The 20192-nt window shown below is 44.4% G+C and overlaps 1 protein-coding gene across 1 annotated transcript in view; it reads right to left on the bottom strand.

The window, feature by feature from the left end:
• Positions 1-20192, bottom strand: part of LOC146196042 (protein ABHD15-like) — a 239641-nt gene that overhangs the window by 201921 nt on the left and 17528 nt on the right. The gene's annotated exons all lie outside the window — the stretch shown is intronic.

Genomic DNA, 20192 nt, shown 5'->3' on the forward strand with positions numbered 1-20192 from the left:
ATAGGTCCTTGTTTTTTCAGCAGGCATTGAGGAGAACCGCTGTATTTGCAACCGCATTGCGCTCCCATGAAAGTAGGCCAAGCGCATTTGATTTCTCCTTCTTTTCTCTTCTTCCTCTCTTCTCTTTTAGGAATATGAATAAAATTTATTGTCAAATGTATATAGATACACATTTACGACAATCCACAGAATAACAGCTAAGAAAGAAGCCTGAAGATGCATCTGGCCTCTACAAAAAAAAAAAAAAAAAAAAAAAAACGACAACGAACAAACAACGAATGCAAGCAGCGGTGGCGGGTCACTTTCCCGCCACTGCTGCTTGTACTCATTTTTCCGCCAGGTAAGCGCATGCTGTTCTTTGCTCTGGAAGAGAACTAACGGCTCAGCAGAAAGAAAAGTATCTTGCCGTTGTTCTTAAGCTTTCAGCGTGTTGATATTATCTCACTTCACAACGGTGGGACTACTCTATCACTGTTGGCTGCAGTAGGTAGAGGCACGCGAATCAATGGTGAGTTCTTTGCTGTAAGTCAATGACAGCGTCAATAATAGGAACAAATATACAAATACCTGCGATGAGAACCCTTCCAGTTGTGCTTATCACGCACGCACGCACGCACGCACGCACGCACGCACGCACGCACGCACGCACGCACGCACGCACACACACACACACACACACACACACACACACACACACACACACACACACACACACACACACACACACACACACACACACACACACACACACACACACACACACACACACACACACACACACACACACACACACACACACACACACACACACACACACACACACACACACACACACACACACACACACACACAAAACGCGCGCGCGCATAGTATAGCGTATCTATGACTGAGTGGCTGATTTCTTCGTATTCAGATGAAAAAAAAGAGCAACGAACCGAGTTTAGAAGTCCCAGAGAAAATACAAACAGAATTCATCTCGTAGGTCGCAAGCATCGTTCGGAAAGCAATCACTGTGTGCGCTGAAGCGCCGCCAGCAGTCTCATAAGGAACAAGAGAAAGGAAAGAGCGGGTTTAAGGAGGCAGAGTGCAGCTCCTTGAAAAGAATTTCTCTCGCGAAGGCACCACTTTTTTTTTTTTTTTTTGCTTGTCGGGACAACGGAGCGTCAGAGAGTCTGTCACGGAGAATAAACCCGCACTTGTTCTGTCTTACAGGTTGACGTAAGAGGATACGACGGCCGTCAAGATGAATTTCGCGAAGTACGCCCCGTCGAGAAAGCTTGGCCATACAGCGAATTCTTACCCCCGAAGGCAATACATGCTTACACCGAGCGATATTAGCTGCGTCTGCGTGGCCATCGAAGCGTAGCTTACGCTTCGATGGCCACGAAGCGTAAGAAAATGTACTATTCTTTGTGGAAGGAAACAGAGATAAAAATAGCTGAGGAAAATAAATGAAGGCCCGTCTCTGACAGCGTATAGGTAGGTATTGGACCGGACATCACCGCTGAAATGAAAAATCGAAATAAAATAAAACGGCTACAAAAACATACACTAACCATTATACAAAAGCGAGTACCTGAGTAAAAATCCAAAGATTCTAGAGACATTGGAGACACAGTCGCACAAAGCATCTTGCGGGCAATGCCACAGGAATAAAAAGAAAAAAGCACAGAATGAGAAGCGCTCTGCGCATATTTGGAGTGTTTATATTTTCTTCCTTTCTATTGAAGCTCTCTCGTCACGTAGACACAGCAGCGACAACAAAACGGCGCTGATAGAGCACGTTTTGCAATAACATGCTTACCGGCGAAGCACGAAGAATTGGTTATTGCGGAAGGCTTCCTCGCATCCCGGTTAGGTAAGGTGCAGTGCGTTAAGTAAGACCCCAAAAAAAAAAACGGGCCTCTGCCTAATGGAAGGTGGATAGTAAAGAAATTCACTTGTAGACTGCGTCTCGGCAATTTCTTGCGGAATATTTCCCATCTCAAAAACCGCAACTTCAGGCCATTTGCAAGTAATCAACCAAAGTTAACAATGACCTGCAGAATAACATAGCTATCGTATCGGGATGACGCAGATTATATGCAGATTACTATTTGTAAACAGCTTGAACTCTGACTCTCAATACGTGCTTGCCAACTCAATATATTTCAGAAGGTTTACGATTTGAAAACGGTATCATATAATATGATCTATCATAAGTGATATTGTATTGTATTGAGTTGTACCGTATTGTATTGTATTGAATTGTATTGTATTGTATTGTATTGTATTGTATTGTATTGTATTGTATTGTATTGAATTGTATTGTATTGTATTGTATTGTGGCTTTAGGGCTTCCATTCAGCGGAGAAGGAGGCATAGGCTTTGGGTTGAAACACACACGTCACGCGTTGATTTCTGGCATGAAATTAATGCAAAACATTGAAAACTTTTTACTACAAAGGACGATTGTTTTGCACTGCGTTGCTGAACGAATGTATTTCATCGAATTAAGGTGGGCTATGTTCAATTATGAGGACTTAAGGATGGATAGCGGCAGATCAAGATTTGAAAGCGTTGAATCAGTGGTTACAGCAACGTGCTGGATTAGGAGAAAGAAGAAGTGTATATCGCCCTCTCTTTTCTCTCTTTTATAGTATACTTAATGACACACATCACGAATAGTAAAAAACAAGAACCTGTGGGATTGAGAGCAGATTTAATTAGGCCACGTTATAGATAGAATATGGGGGATCAGTTATAAATCTAAAATTATTAATGTAGATTCAATAGATTAGGTTTAATTAGTTTGCATCCCTTGAATTAAGCGTGAATGGCGGTTATTAGAAGTGGATTACGTTGGAATAAGTTAGAGTTGTGTATATTGTACTGAGCTGCAGTAGCGTGGATTACAGCGAACGAAGAGGATTAAGAATGTAACATCTTGGAACACGTTGGATTAGGGTGCACGATTTTGTGAATTACGATGGACTAAAGCACTATTAAAGGGTCGTATATAAATGTGGTCAGTGCTTCCGCCTTCACAACATCTATGTATTCTTAAGCGCCCTCCATCGCTTTACGTAAAGAATTAATTCTATACGTTTCAGCCCCGATTAGAACTCGCGCCCGTTCGGTGACCAAAAAGCTCACTACCGTTTAGGCCACGAAGAAACCCTCGTATAGATCCCATACAAAGTCGTTTATACATGTGTATATACCGGGGAGTCTCACGTGAAACGGCATCTTTCGAGTGTATGCCAAAAAGTATGTGCCTTGTTTATTTATTTATAATTGTGTAAGTAGTAAATAAGCTTAGTGCATGATGCGTTTCTTTTTTGGCTTGATGTGATGCTGGCACGCGGTGGCCACCGGAACAAAAGATAGCGTCTAGGGGAAACGCATTTTTGTGTCTTCAGCGTTTTCGGTTCGAACTGTTCATACAAACTGTTCAACTTCGTCGATTTCTAAGCGCGGAAGCACCGCAGAGCGTTAAAGCTCGCTATCTTGTCATATCCGTAAGGAGAAGGTGGTGTACGCTAATATTTGATACGCGGTAGGGCGTGAAAAACTTCGGTTTCCGTGAACGCCATTATAGAGAACTCGCTGGGGGAAAGACCTTCCATTTTGAACGCGTGCGCAGAGATACAGGGCATCTTTCTAGCGCTAATGAAAAAAAGTGCGAACATGAGGTGCTACGTGATTCAGGTTGTGTAAAAGGTTGCTTTTCTTAATTACAGATATGGACGAACAGATGAACAGGAAATCAAACATACATACATACATTCACACACACACACACATACATACATACATACATACATACATACATACATACATACATACATACATACATACATACATACATACATACATACATACATACATACATACATGCATACATACATACATACATACATACATACATACATACATACATACATACATACATACATACATACATACATACATACATACATACATACATACATACATACATACATACATACATACATACATACATACATACATACATACATACATACATACATACATACATACATACATACATACATACATACATACATACATACATACATACATACATACATACATACATACATACATATGAACAAGGACGGCATTCCTCTCGCCACATTCTTACTCCTGCGGTGGAATTGTGAGCCGCAGGCTCACCAACTTACTCGTAACCTTGAAGATAAGAATGCGCATTACCGAGTGCGACCGATACTGCGAGGTCTCAGGCAATAAGCGCAACGGAGCGGATGCCGCACCAAGCCCTAGTCCTACTTCGTGCTGCCCGAGCTGCTAATGCACTCCTGTCTGTGTGGCTGTATTTTCACGCCAGAAACCTCAGTCAGGCAAGAATGCGTATAGCTGTCGCCTCTGCCGTCGCATCGACCTTTGCTTGGCTGCGCTTGGAAGCACTGCAGCAAAAGGCCAATATACAGCATTGATGTTGCTCGCGACGGTAGTTATCCAAGCACGAATGCTCCTCGTGAGAATGTTCACTACCATTCAGGATACCTTCAGCGCTCGTTTTAGTAAATGGGCATTCCTTTGCTCAGAAGCACTGCCAGACCTCTGCTCAATGCCTAACGGAGCGGCAGAGGAATCCACACAAAAGAACGTGCTGGTTATAAAAATGAAAACAATACATCTTTCATTCCCCGATTACCCTTCCTACGCAGAATAGCTTGCCGGCTAAATTATCTATTTTTCATTAAAGGCTCTCGCTCTATCTCTAAAGGAGGGGCAGTGATCAAGCCCGATACAAATAAAACCAAGTAAAGGAGTAATAAAGATAGAGAGAGATGACTGCCAAATTGGAAATTGCAGAGCCATTATAGTAACACCAAATAGATATGAGACATTGAAATTTATCAAAGCGGACATTTATTTACTATTTATGTATCATATGTCACCATTTATTTCATGCATATAATGGTAAATTATTTACTCGGCATTCAACAAACTGTTAAATAAGTAGTTATTTTTAACGCGTTAGTCAGAAAACCTAAGCAGCCAAGACGCCGGACGTAGGCTGCTTCATTTATAATTAAACAAACTGAAAGCAAAGTCTGAAGACCCTTATAAGAAAACAAACAGCAATCCAAGGTTTACACGAACTTCTCTCTCTCTCTCTCTCTCTCTCTCACACACACACACACACACACACACACACACACACACACACACACACACACACACACACACACACACACACACACACACACACACACACACACACACACACACACACACACACACACACACACACACACACACACACACACACACACACACACACACACACACACACACACACACACACACACACACACACACACACACACACACACACACACACACACACACACGTGCGCGCTTACGTGTTTTTCTACAACCCTGTCCACTCAAGCGAAGTGGGCGGAGCGTAGGAACATTAGCTAAAAGTTTCTTTTAGCACAAAGACGAAACATCGTTAAAGCCAGATCGCGTCGTAAGAACGAGAAGGCGAGACGGCTGTTCGGCGAAAATAATAAGGTGCCAGATAGTTTCAACTGGCGTGTTTGATGCAGTGCATGATGTGGCGTCTGGCGGCGTAACTGCTGCACTTTGCATTCCTCAAACGTGAGACAAGTGATTGATGTTAGTCAACTGACTGCACCCCAACCGCGGATCGCTAACCGCAGATCTCTCCAGCCGGAGTTGGACGTTTTAACTAAGCGGCTCACTCGAGACATTATTAAGGCGAAAGCCTTTATTGTCTCATCGTTGTCGTCAGCAAAAGTGTCACACTTTTGCGGCGGCTCTGATTGGTCGAGACGGGATAACGTCATGGAAGTCTCGACCAATCACAGAGCACCACCACAGTATGCGCAAACGCGTGCCTTATATGGCCATATGACAATCAATGATCAATTACTATATAATGACTAATCGATAAATAATTGGTAATTACTAATTGTTACCAACGAATAAGTAGTTGCTAGTTACTAATTATTGACTACTTAGTTATTTATTAATTACTACTCAATAATTACTGACTAATGCATCATGACTAATAACCACTAATTAATAACTAGTAATTAGTGACAGTTGCGTAATTATTTAAATGCTAATTAATGCCGCGCACCTGATAAAATCGACCACACAACACTAAACGTACAAAAGCTGCGTCGATACAAGGAGCACGATCGCGTCGCTGCCAAGCAGAATTCACTGAATAAATGCACTCGCAGAATGTGAAAGAGTAGTCGCTCGCTTTACTCGTAGCAGCATTCATCGCTACATGCGCAACAGTCGCGTAGAAGATATGCAGCACTCAGGCTTTCGCCTTTCATCACTTTAGTCGCCAAAGTGTCCTGGAATTTTTTTATCTCGATTAAATTTTCCTGTCTCTGTTTCACTCAGGATGCGCTAGTCTTTCAACTGTGCAAAACCTCCCCTAATGAAAAAATCATGAGGCAATAACCTCATATTTTCTCATACAATCTCACTCAATTCACATAAAAAATCACAAGTCACATATAATTGCATAATATCTCATAGTTTCTTGTATATTAGCATAAATTATGTACGATATTTTAGGATAATGATGTGCACCATATGAGAGCCTGTGTGATTTGATAAGATTTTATGAGGTGAATGCCCCGTAGAACTTTTGTTTTTTCAGTAGGGTATCTTAGTCAGTTTTTAGTTATGAGCTGTGCGGTCTACGCTACAGTATTTTGGCACTTGTTTACAACGTCTACGGTAAATACTAACACTATTGCATATGCATAAAGACACCAGGAAAGTCACCTGACCAACAAGCGGAACATGGAGAGCCCAATAAAGCCGCTATGTGAGAACTGATCCTAATTTCCGCATAAGAAATACCATGAACGCGTAAGCGTGATGGATGGCGTCAGAGGGACTACACGTTCAGGGAGAGCAAGAGTGACCCAAATCCTTTTCGTAAACATTGATACAGGACGTCACAAGGCTGTCCTCCAAGTCGACCATCTATGCTTTGAAGGGAACAGTGAAACATAGGGAAAACTGAAGTGTCTTACTTTTTTTTTTACACCAGCCACAATACTTTTTTTTTTTTACTGTCAACGAGTAAGGACAGTTTGTTCTTCCGCTTTCAGAATGGCTCTATACAGCTCGCAAGTCAAGTGTTCTGGACTGCTGATCTTGCTGCCACTGATAGACTTGAGTACACAATTTGAAATATTACAGAGCGGTTCTGTTTGTATGTCTAAAGGCCATTTTATTCGCCAGGCTGCTGCTCTGACAAGGCGAGACAACCATACTGCTGAGCGGATATTTCTAACGCGATGACACTCGAAGTTTCTTTCCATAAAAAAAAGGAGACAAGCATTAACGCGGTCACATAGAGCCATGATCGGAAGTGATGTCATCAGACCAGAAGCGACCACAAAACGTTCTGATGCATATTCATAGAGTCTGGGCTACGGCCTCTACATGTCTGGGTTTGCGCAGGCAGATGTGTAAAGGCCTGGAAACACAATCAAGAAAACCAAGAAAGCATGACTCAAAACTCGAAGCAAGCGCATTGACAGCTTCTAGCTAGCGCATTGCCAACACATGGTGTATTCAGTGTCCCTGATAAATTTACCCGCTTGTCCACTTTGTCCCTTCAAATCCCGAATCCTTTGAACTGAAGCCCGGCGGGGCGGCTGCGTTTCGACGGAGGCAAAACGAAAAGCCATTTGTATGCTGTGCGATGTCAGTGCAAGTTAAAGAACCCCAGGTGGTCGAAATTTCTGGAGCCCTTCACTATGGCGTCTCTCATAGCCGGAGTTGCTTTGGGACATTGAACTCCCCAAAATAAACAGAAAGAACAAACTTTATCTCTTATCAACATAACCGGCGAGAATTTGAAGATAAGCTGTAATGTTGGGCTCCAAGCCCTGCATACATCTTCTTCAGGTGTTTGCAAAAGTACTCAGCCGAATTAAAACATCTGATTGTTCCCTTGAATAACGGACACAATTTTTCTTCATGCTTCTCTACATCTTCAGAGTTATACGACTTGATCGTTTGCCTCACGCGAAGTAGGATACACGATCAGAATAAACAAAATGAAACATAATAACTGTCTTAAGAATATCACACAAGAAATCTGGCACTTCGACGCCATGAGAAAACGCTTATTCACAGCACAGCTAGCTCAAATAAATGCACTTGGGTTTTTTAGCTGGACAGTTCTTGAAGATATGCCCACTTCAAGAACATTGCAGCTACAGGAATGGCATATTTTGTGGAAATGCTTAGCGGAAACATGTGCCGTAATAGACGCTAGGACCAACGAGGACACACACACCTGCATGTATAATTTGTAGTGTTTTGTTGAAACAGCACGCCTTTTTTTTCCCCTAGTTTTTCGCTTTTTGTTGCAAGTGGCCTGCGTAGCCCCATTTCTTCATAGCAAGCGCCTGATATTTGTCAGTGACGTGGAAATAGCAAATGCCAGCTCCTACACGTGGGTCCATGATGACAGATGCGAATGTCGAAAAGCATGCTTATCACGCTATTCCTTTCGCATGCGCTAAGTAAATTGCTGAAAGGAGAAGAGGGCCAATTCTCAAAGAAAGACCTCGCTGGCACCACTGCACTGTTTCACTCTTCTCCAGATGGTTAAACGTCCACGTGTGACACGACTAAAATGCCCATATAGAGTGCTCATCGATGCGGCAAAAAATGTATCCAAAGCTCTCGACTCTGGGATCGGTAATTTCCTTCCCCAAAACATCATAACATCATTAGCGATTCCTCCCATGGCCATTCCTAGTGGCCCCTAATGTGACACCTTCCAGTCCCGCCTCCCCGCAATTACCATTACCATCACCATCATCGACCGCACGCACGTTTCCTGCGCTCATGAGTGAGTGGCGTTGCACCAGATAGAAGGCGGCCTTGGTTTCGCTCTGGTGAGTCAAACTGTTCGAGCGAACGAGAAAGGTCACAACCTTAGACGTTGTACATTCTTGCTTTGTTTGGAGATGAACGCTTTTTTGGGCCGCTTAATCACCGGATTACAAGTGTATTGTGTAACTCTCATGGAGGGCGGTAAGGAACTACCGCGATTTCACTGCGTTCGTGATTTCGCCTATCGCTAGCGACGAGCGTTTCAGCTGCTGTTGAAAATTCGTCCACTGCTGAAAAGTTTCTTAGTTTTTTTTAAAAATATATTTTCGACCAACCGCTCCTAGTGAGTCCTTATATCATTACATAAAAAATACTGCAACGTAACTGAGCCAAGAAATTGATCTGCGTAGATGCATGCGAAAACGCACTGGCTGGGGCTGGAAGTACTAGATTGTATCGCCGCAAACGTAGGGTCCATTCGTAGCTGCTGTTTCGTTGCACAAATCTGCAAGAATGTATTCACTGGGTATTGCAATCCGTGCCTTTCCTTTCAGTGAACTTGCCTGCTTAACCTCTCTGATAGGTAGTGGAGGTACTATCTTCCTGCTCTGGCTCCCCACGAAGGAGATTTGAGCGAACGTATTGTACATGAACATTAAAAAGAAATGATCCAGTCTTAAGACCTAGGTTATTATATGCGACTTATGAAGTTTTGATATTTATGTGAGTGAAGGCCGCTGCCATCAGAAGGTTAAGTATTACCAAGAAGCACTTAACACTTGTCCAATACATTGCCCGAGCTTGAGGGAACAGTAATACAGAGGGAATGCTTAAGGTTGCTAAATGGATATTTCCCTAAATACGTTAAGAAAATGAGGCTATGGGAGAGGGTAAGGCTCAAACTGCATGAGTTGTTCGACTTTACTCCATCTCTCCGTGCTTTCCAAGAATTGTATGTTAAAATTTTCGAGCTACGGCTCGGAACTGAGGTTGCAGTGTGGAACTGAACCCCCCCCCCCCTCCCCCCCCCCCAAAAAAAAAGGATATTAGAGAGGTTTAACGTCTTTAACTATAGTAAAGAATGCTAAAGCACTTCTCTGGCCTCGTTTTCTTGGCAGGCAAACGTTGTCCCTGTTTTCTCCCTAGTGGTTCACGCCGCTTGGCGCGGTGATCTCAGCCTCCGACAACTGACGCGAAGAAAGAGGCTTACTGTCCATTTAAGAGCAGACTGAATTTAACTGGCTCATCTCAAACACGTAACACATCCATCACTGTTGACGTCACACAGCCGTGCATAATATAAGCAAACAAAAAGAAAAATTAACTTTAAGGCATACAGCGCTACAGAAACCGCCGACCCGCAAGTGCCCGACTGTGTCACATACCGCCTACGACCTGCCGCAGGCACACTCGTGTGGAGGACCGTGATGGATGGATAAAACTGGTTTCGCATAGGTGTCAAATTTTTTCCAGATATAAGTGGAACTTCGACTCATATAAGTGCAAGTTCCGCCTATAACGAGCTTTTTAACGCGTATGTGGAAGCAGATTAAGAGTGTTATAAAACCTGGTTTTAACCAAGCCGCACGAATGTGCCTTATTGCCCTAGGAGTAGCATATAACTAACTCGGTATGCAGGGGTTTTGTTAGGTTCGAATCCGATATTACCTTCCCCTCTCAAGGGCGAAGCCCGTGTCGGCAGCGCCTACAGTTTGGTAATGACACTTGTTCTCGTGACATCACAGAAGCCGCCAGCCACCAGACACGGCCACCCACCAACAACCACCTACCAGAGGCAGCCGACAGTGGACCCCACGGTAAAAAAAAAAAAAAAAAAAAAAAAAAAAGAAAGAAAGAACATCGCTGATGCTTCACAGATGCAAACTGCTTTTTTGATTTACCTCGCGAAGTATTGTTATCACACTAAAACATCGTTAGCAGGAAACAACGGAACCGAAGCGCAGAGCTGCATAGGAGCCGAATATGATGTCCCATATCTCGATAAGGCCGTCTCAATTTGGAGCCTGTATTTATTTTCCATGCACGAACGCTATCTAGGATCAACTGAAGTCAAGCGTAAAAAGGTCTCGGCTTAGTTAGAACCAAGCTGCATCACATTCATTTTTTGTTTCGCGCAGAACTTAGCAATGCAATTGCCTGCATTCACTGTCTTAAACAGATACATGTCAGCCAATGTGGATGCAGCTCACTGTCAATCATACTGTTCAATGTGCAGCTATTTGTTGCTCTGTCAGGTCTGCTGTCCACAGTACTTTGAAATAAACAAACAAAAGATTGTAGTTTGCCTCGACGGCTTCAACTGTCTACCTCGTGAGAATACTGTATGGTCACAGAGGCCCCGAATGGGCCAGCTGAACGTTAAGATTAAGGAACCCAGGAGAGTACAACACGGCCCTTGTCTCTCGCTCAGATGTTTGCCAGCCTGGGAGTGCGAACAATACTTTCAAGAGGCTGCGAGTGCCAAGTGCACTGCGTGTCTTATCAAACGAGACGCGTTAGAGTTTCGTATCGCTGAATGGGCTTCAATGAGGTCTTGGAGTACTTGGGTGAAAAATGTGCCAAAGAATGTGTGAAGGAAGGGGGAGGGAAGATGGGAAAGGGGGGGGGGGTTCTAGTAGAACATAAAACTCCGCAGGGCACAATACACAGAGGAGGGGCAGACGGGCAGAGCAGACAACTTTGATGCACTCATTGATTAGGTGGTAGAATAAGAATAAAAAGCGGCAACAGCTATTAGTAAGTCTGCACTCCATTCCATCATCTTCCCTCGTCTTGTGCCCTGTTTAAAAAAGAAACAAAGATGGCCTCCATACGGCTATGGTAATATCACTGTTAAGGGTAAGAGAAGTTCAGCATTTATTCGGGCTACTGGTAACACCGGTAGACGCCCGCAAGAATGAAGTAAGCTTGACTTGGCAGTTTGGGTGAGTTTTAATTGTCAGATTTAGAGTTGGAATGCAGTCTTTTCAGTAAAGACTTTATTGTGCGTGCGCGCACGCGCGTGTGTGCTGCGTGTGTGTGTGTGCAACCTTCAGAAAATGATAAGACCTACAAATAGGATGTCTCTAGACATGACACAGAAACGGAACGGCCAACACGTAAACTGTGAAGACATTTCAGTAGGGCCCTTTTAGTTTTATTATGCATTTCCAGCTTTTCTAACAATATAATGAATTAGAGAAGACGCATCATCCGCGACACAGCAATATATTTTAAAAGAGTTATAAAACTGCCACCAAATCCTCCTTACAATAGTAGGTTCTATTCAACTTTAGTAATTTTTTTTTCTGACTGCTTACAAAGTCTCTTTGAACCGATCAGTGCAAGCACCTAGAGAAAGCATGGCAGTGCTTTAAGATCACGAATACGAAACAGCATCGTAACGGGTGATGAAATTGCAACGAAGATATAATCCCGAAAGCAGTCTCTCTTTAACTAAGCTTCATCACAGAATTGGGCCATCAATATGAATAATGCATCGCGAACGTGAATCGTTTTTATCGGCTCCTGAAAAGGGTCAGTGCATTTGTAGTACGCTTTACAAGCCTTCGGAGTTTCGACGATGTGAAGAAGGCTTGTCGCTCGTGAATCAACATGGAGAGGCGATTGAACAGCTTCAACATAGGCGCGGCGATAAGAGGCTGATATGAGAAACCTTGGTCGATGTCCCCAAGATAATGTCATCGATGCGCTGCTGTTTTTCTGATGACGTGACGGGAGGTATTCTAGCCTGGTATGAACCACTATATACGTGAAGCGTGCAAAGTCCCTCGTGCGGAGAATGCGTCGCCGTGGCTGTTACCGTAGCCATTAATAAGAATTGAGAAAAAAGTGCCAAGAGAAACATGAATGTGATTCTTTATCAAAATTGTGACGCAATTGTTCCTTTTGCCGAGTTCAGGGTGGAGTCAGATGATGTCACTTCTCAATTAATGTCCATCTACTGGTAAATTTCTAAGCTAGTTTGCGGCATGGATTCCAACCGGCGACATATATAGCTGAAATTTTATGCTCCTCATTGTACGTACAGGTGCCTACAGGGAATCGAGAAAGAGGCTGCGCCTTCTTTTTCCCAAAACTAACTTAAACCAAAGAATACAATAAAGGGGAAAATAAAACAGCGGTGTTAAACGCGCTATCGTGTCTACTCCTCAAGCGAAGCTTCAGCGTCCTACTAATTTTTTCCTCGAATAAATGAAAGCAGAAAATAGGGAAACAAGTCTATTGATGCAAATGTTGCACTTCCCATATACTGTGGTCCCAATAGCTGTGAAGGTCAAGGATCACTAAAAGAAAGCGGACTTCGAGGACTAAAGACAATTCTCGTGCTGCGCCCTTTTTAGCGTATTTCTTCACTCGGTTGCTAGCATATATTTTTGCCTTGGTGCCACATTCTCTCGTTCATAGGCGTTCATGACCATTTTTTTTCACACGAAATTGTTTACACACAGCCGGTTTCAATAGTAGGAACTAACCTCTTGACTGATTTATACCAGTAAATCCCGAGCAGTGCTTTCAGTAAGGACTGGCGGCTATTCACAAATAAAAAAAAAACTGATTCTTTCACCGCAGTGCCAGTATGCCTGATTTCTTCCAATCAGAGATAAGAAAAAAATTCTGAGAAGAGCCGACAGATCCAAAGATCTCGTGGCAGGCGTCTCCGAACAGGTGAGCGGTAGTATTTTTGTTTTTTTTTTATGGAGCCGCTGCTTTATAAGCAATTGGGAGTATATCATACATTTCATTTGTCATAATGAAGTTGTTCACGCTCTCGCTTCGGACTGTTTTCTAGTGCTTAACTTTTGTGACTCAGGTACGTAACTATTTGACTGTTGCTAGATGTTTCTATTATTGCCGGCCGACCTGCGTTTTGTTTTGCCTCTTTTTTATTTTTAGTACTTATAGTAGGTTGAGGATCCAACCCAGCCACTGCGGGTTTGTTTCGTAGCAGACACACATACCTGTTTTTTATTCTGACTACATTCCATTCCGATACGTGTGGGTGTCTAGATGCATCTGTCTACAATTAAGAAAAAAGAGCAGCTGCCAACTGTAGCTGAGCCCACATTCCCTGTCATATATGCCACGTGGCCAGCGTATCTGCCTGCCTACCTGCGATCTAGATCATATCAAGGGATTTTGTATCGTCCTCGCCCTGTCGACCAATCAGCCTTTAAATATTTTGGGCTGTAGCCACGCGACCCTGCGACCGCATCACCCTTGTCCAGTCAGGGACTTTTGTTGGTGTTTGGTTTGGTTTGTGGTTTGGTTTGGTTGTGGTTTGGTTTAACATCCCGAAGCGACTCAGGCTATGAGAGACGCTGTAGTGGAGGACTCCAGAAATTTCGACCACCTAGGGTTCTTTAACATGCACTGACGTCGCACAGCATACGGGCGCCTTGCTTTTCGCCTCATCGGGGTGGCGCAGTGGTTGTATACGGCGTTCGACTACTGTTCCCAAGGATGCGGGATCGAATCCCGGCCTCGGCGACCGCTTTTCGATGGAGGAGAAAAGCAAAGGCGCCCGTGTGCTGTGCGATGTCAGTGAACATTAGGGAACCCCAGGCGGTCGAAATTTCCGGAGTCCTCCACTACGGCGACTCTCATAGCCTGAGTTGCTTTGGGAGGTTAAACCCAACCAGCCAAACCAATAATCAAAAAGCGGGCGCCGATGACGGGATTCGATCCCACATCCTTGGGCACACTTAACCACTACGCCATCCCGGCAGGGTAAAATCGGTTGGTGTAAAGTTCGATGCTGTAGGGTTGAAATTGACGTCTCTATATTTTAAAGGATTCAGATTTCGTCATCCTAGCTTTGCTATCGTATTTGACGCATGGATGATGGATGCCGCACGGGGCTGAAAGCCGTACCACCCACAAGCGACTTTGAAAAAGGACGAGGATTGAAGGAGAGCAATTTGTTTTACTCAGTACCGCTATCCTCATGGAGAGGCTGTAAGCAGGAGTGGGACATATGCAGTAAAGAACAAATGATGCACGTGAAAAACAATCCAAGGCACAACAAGCCTGCTCCCACAAACCGACATGACAACCGAGCAAATTCAAGCGCGGAAACGAAGTACAGTATTCTGCTGAGAAAATATATATATAAAAAAGCAAAAATACAGAATAACGCGCGACAGAGTTCAAAGCGCTTACAAGCACAACTGAAGGCATTTTACGAATTATTCGGCAGGTGGGCTTTCCACAGCACTTTCCCGCAGTCGATTCCACTCACGCATCGCGTTCGGAAAGAATGAGTTTGCGAATGTGTTCGTATGGTAGAAATAATCTACCTTTTTGATTAAAATGCAATCGGGCGCTTCGCATGCACGCCGCTGAATGTACTCGAGTTTGTTCACACGGAGTTTATCATGGTATATCTTGCAAAGGTGCCCGTAAGAACCCCAATAAGTGACTAGCTCTGCGAGATGTGCATGCCCCGCTTACCATGCATGTATGGGTCAGCGAACTGTAGAAGAGTCAGTGTCAAACGGGCACACTGAATGTAGGGCGGTGATAAGAGGGGGCAGTCGAAGTTCATTGATCTCCCAATTGAAGGGCGCATCCAATGAATTACACTGCCGCTTCTAGCCATCCTCTCTGACGTGATAAGGCGAAAACTTGGGCGAGTTGGAAAGCATTTGAAATAAATCATATTTGCTAGCGCTTCTTAACACAGAAGGGACATTAGAAAGAACACATAGGAACAGGAAAGACGCTAGTCTTCCACTGTGGTTTATTGAACTAACTTGTCATATATAAGCTCTCAAAATGGTAATCACACATACTCAATGGAGGTGCCACGCCTTAAGGTACGATAACTCTTTTTCAGATAAGTACACAGATAGAGTGCTGCCACAGATTTGGCCTTCTTTATTTATACACAGGACTTTTAAAATTTTTATTTCTGTTTGCGTCTTCTGGTTGCCAGTACGCGTGCGTTCTGAAGGATCGGTGCTCAGGATGGGGCGTTTGGGTCGCCAGGATATCTTCTTATAAGACACCGCTTGCAGTGATCAGCGAGATTTTCCAAAGCTAATATAGATCCCTCAGCTAATCCTATCTCAGCCTTTCACTTAGGCATCGACCTAATTGTCCAATATATACCTTGCCACAAGTGAGCTGGATTTCGTAAACGCGCCATAGACTTTGCACGGAACGAACCGGGTTTGGTGCTTTTTAGCACAAATAGGCTGCCTTGTCTCACCGTTTACAAGAGGGCACATGCGCGCAAGCTTCTTTGGGGCAGTCAATATAAGTTCGATGTCTCACTTTTTCTCCAACTATTTTAAACGGCGCGACACGTTGTGCGCATAGGGCATAGGCACAAGTCGAGTTCGCCGGTGGAGATCTTCACGGTTTTGTCGTCGCCCAGTTCTCACTTCTTTCAGTAGCTTTTCAGAATGTTTTTTTTTTTTTCAGCAAACCCAACCTTCTATGACGAAGGTTTTTTGGGGGGAGCGAGCACCACACTTTCAGGGATGCAATGTTGACAGAACTTTTGATAGCAGAGCGGATGGCATTCATGGAAATACTTCTTTTTACCTGCTTAGAATGCGCCGATTGGTAGTTGAAAATTTCTTTTTTTTTTTGTCCTTGGCTGACACAACCAGCAAACACATGCCCTTTCAAATTTTATGCATATGTCAAGGAACTCAAGAGCAGTTTAAAATAAATATTTTGTTCCTGTTCTCAAAGGACCTTTCTGCAAATGAGAAAGATAGGTGCCAGTTCAAGAGATACGAAAGGACATCTAGCTCTGCGTAGCGACTCGCGAACCGGTGATATGCTACGTTCCACGAACTTTGACAACCTCTTTACTGGAACATTTGATCTCCCCACGCTTTTCCATTCTGAAGTCTTCCAGCTTACCCTTCCTGATTTCCAGGTTCCAAAAGCCAATGGGATATTACTTGCGGTTTTGCCCTCAGGCTTCCAACCGATCTTCATGAGGGGGCGTTGCACACGCCAGGTGATGTTTAACATTCCGAAGCATTGTAACCACTTCCAAAATAAGAATTGTTCCTTGATGCTTATGTAAAGTGCATAATAGGGATTCAAGAAAAAATAAAGCCGTAGTGATGAAAGTTTCCAGTGGTATTTTCCAAGTCGAAGAAAACTGGGCCCGTTCACGATGCAGCTCACAGTCTGTAGAATGCAGCTTTAGAAGTGAAAAAACCACTGCAGCTTGCCTAAGGGGTGCATACAGGTGAGCTAAAAGGCAAAAAAATGGCGCATGGTTATAACTACCAGTGGATTTCTTGGCCCCGCTGCTTCCATGTCCGATGCACCCCTTTTCATTGCATTTTCGTTACGCGCTGTTTGCAAACAAACCGGCACTTTTCGCACAACCGATAAGTCACTTGTGAGAAAAGGAAGCGACTACCCTCACCGCTGCGTCCGTATGAGACCATTTTTCTCTGGGCGTAAGCACGTGTTTTAAACCATGCTTGTCTTGTCACAATATAGTTCGGAACGAAGCGATGTCACTACACAGGAGCGCACTGTCGAATAATTTCCCTCCTCTGACGACCTGTCACAGGTCGCTGAAAACAGAATTAGAAGAGGGGACGGAGGGGGTGGGGGGTGGGGGGGGGGTTGGAGGGAGCACTTACATTCCGTCCTTAGGGTATGACACGATAGCGTAGGCGACTATTATCTTCCTTGACTCGACAGGCATGAGCGCTGGAAGTTTGATCCTTTTTATTCCACCTTTCCACCTGAAATAAGAAACCCGAGTTGACAACTCCTCCAAATTTCTTGAAAGCAGGTGGTTTCATGCAAACAATCGAAGATTGAGTTCTCGGCCATGCCAGCTGCCGGCTACCAGGATCCGATAAAAACATACGCGGAAAAAAAGTCCCCGGAGTAAATGTCCCCGGAATAAACGCACCTAGAAAATATGTCTCTATTTGCGAAGTAGGAAACTATGTCCCCAAACGGGGACTGGAGTGTTGAGCTATAGGACATAGACTGCGTTTCCCCGTGGTTGGTTGCAATGACGAATGATGTATGTTAACTTTATTACAGGGGTTTCACCTATCGGCTTAGAATTGGCTGCGACATCGAAGTGCTGCGGGCTTTCATAAAGAAAAAATGATGGCAGCGGTAATACAATGACAGTGCCTAGTGTTCGCTTTGTTTGCGGGGAAAAGGCGAGCTGACCACCGGCTTTACCTGGCCAGAAGCTTGGAGCGACGCCTTAATATGACCATTATGCACGACTGGTCAAGTGTCGTTCTGCTTACACCACCATCACCCTTATCATCATCCTACACCATCACAGAAGAACGCTTGAACCACGCCACCAGAAGGTCTGGGAAGTAATTCTAGTGACGTCTTCTGCTTTCAGTGGTTTCCCGAGACTACCATACGCCGATCCGCTTGCACCTTTCTCAGTGGGCAATAATAACAAGCTCATTAGACCTGTCTTAATGATTGCTTAACGAGCTGCAGAGCTCGGAACCACGCGACGTATAAAGAGCCAGATGACTCTTTCACCATTCTTTTACGCAGTTCTTGTAAACATCTGGGGCGCCCAGAGAACGCAAGTTCCAAATAGTTGTTACATTTAACTCAAAGCGAAGAAAGAATGGCATAAAATGTGTATCTTTTTTTCATATGAGTTGCGGAAGAAATCATTTTTTTTTTTCCCAGTTGCCGCTTCTTCAGGGGCCATTTCTTCCAAGGACCTTTTTCCGGGAACGTTCTTCCTACACCCCCCCGGCTACCACCGGCCAGCGCCATGCCAGAGATTTTTCGCCCACAATGCCCACTCCGACAGTGTTCTTTTTTTTTTTTTTTTTTTTCGAAAAGCATACGCACCGTGACACAGCTAACCTCTTCGTTCCTATAATCCGTGTGCCTAAACTTTTCCCTCGAAGAGGAAGCAATCAAAAGTCTGTCACCCACTGCAATAGCGTGACAGCCATTTCCCCAAATCGTCCATTGACGCGACTCTTTCGTGCGCAACAAGTAATCAGCAAACAAGGCGACAGGCAGCGATGTGTCCCGATATAATTCCCGCTGTGTGTGTGCACGCACAGTCGGAAATGGCGGGCTGACCCGCACCAAAAGGCAGAAGTGACGCGCCAAGCAAATACGACGTCATTTGGGACAGAATGACGCACAGTTTGAGACGCGTTTCGGAAGACAGACTTGAATCGGACGTCATGCTTTAGCTGCGTAGCGAGGGAAACTACCCTCTGCCGACACCGTCGATAGCGACGGCTGACATTTGCGACGCCGGCCGTAGAATGTCTCGCAACATCCGAACAAAGCCGTTAACATTCATATATACTCAGGTGCAGAAATCCGGCGCACACAGGGAATAATCTCAAGCGATAAGCGCTCGTCAAGACGAAGGGTCTGCGACGACGTCACTGATGACCGGTGCTCTTAATCGCAATTACAGGCATGCCACTGACCATTTTCTTTTTTTGTTTCGCAAAATTGTCATAAGGCATATTTTATATGAACTCACGTAAAGAATTTTGGTGCAGGAGCCGGACAAGGCTCCTGCTTTTATTGTTTTCGATCAATCTTTCGGCGAAGTCTTCCTCCTTAGTCGCCATTAGTCCCACTTCTTGTGGAACGTGGCTTATTGACAACCTTCTCTCTGCACAAGTCCGCCACAGGCGGCGAACATCCAGCTCTGCAGTCGGTGTGGAACACTTGGGGCTGGTGACGGGTCTTGAGTCTTCTTGGAAATCCTCATCGGCATGCTTTACATCTCTTCTTACTTTGCTAGCTCCTGCTTCCGTAAGGCCAAAAATGAGCAGTAATAATCCAGAAAACGTATTTAACTATTCAACATGAGAGCGATGACAAGTTGAAATATATATTTGCTCCACATTTTGAGCGAACGCGCGTTCAACGGAGCTCAGCACCTAGGTACATGGCGCGGCATTTAATGTCGTCGGGACACACCGGTCGGGTCACCAGCTTTCTTCGCTTCCAGCCATTTAAGCAGCAGTTATTCCTCTTCAAATGGCGTTAAAATATTCGCCCTGAGCCAGCATTCAGCACTTCACAGCAAAAAAAAAAAAAAAATTATTTGGTCTTTCTGTTTTCGCGGAGAATCTTGAGCAGAAATGAGGGAGGATATCGGGCATCGTTTCCCAGCTCTCAGACTAAGAGAATAGAACACGATTACGCAACGTATTGCGCGCCACTCTGTCCTTCGCGTTCCACAGCTGCCAACGATGTGCGGTGACAGTATGGGGATCAGCTTGGCAAGCACCTGCGCGGCAGAGAGTGCGCACATCCATCATGCAGCC

This window comes from Amblyomma maculatum, chromosome 3 (genome assembly GCF_055883805.1).
Source record: "Amblyomma maculatum isolate TAMU_Amacu chromosome 3, ASM5588380v1, whole genome shotgun sequence".
NCBI lineage: Eukaryota > Metazoa > Arthropoda > Arachnida > Ixodida > Ixodidae > Amblyomma > Amblyomma maculatum.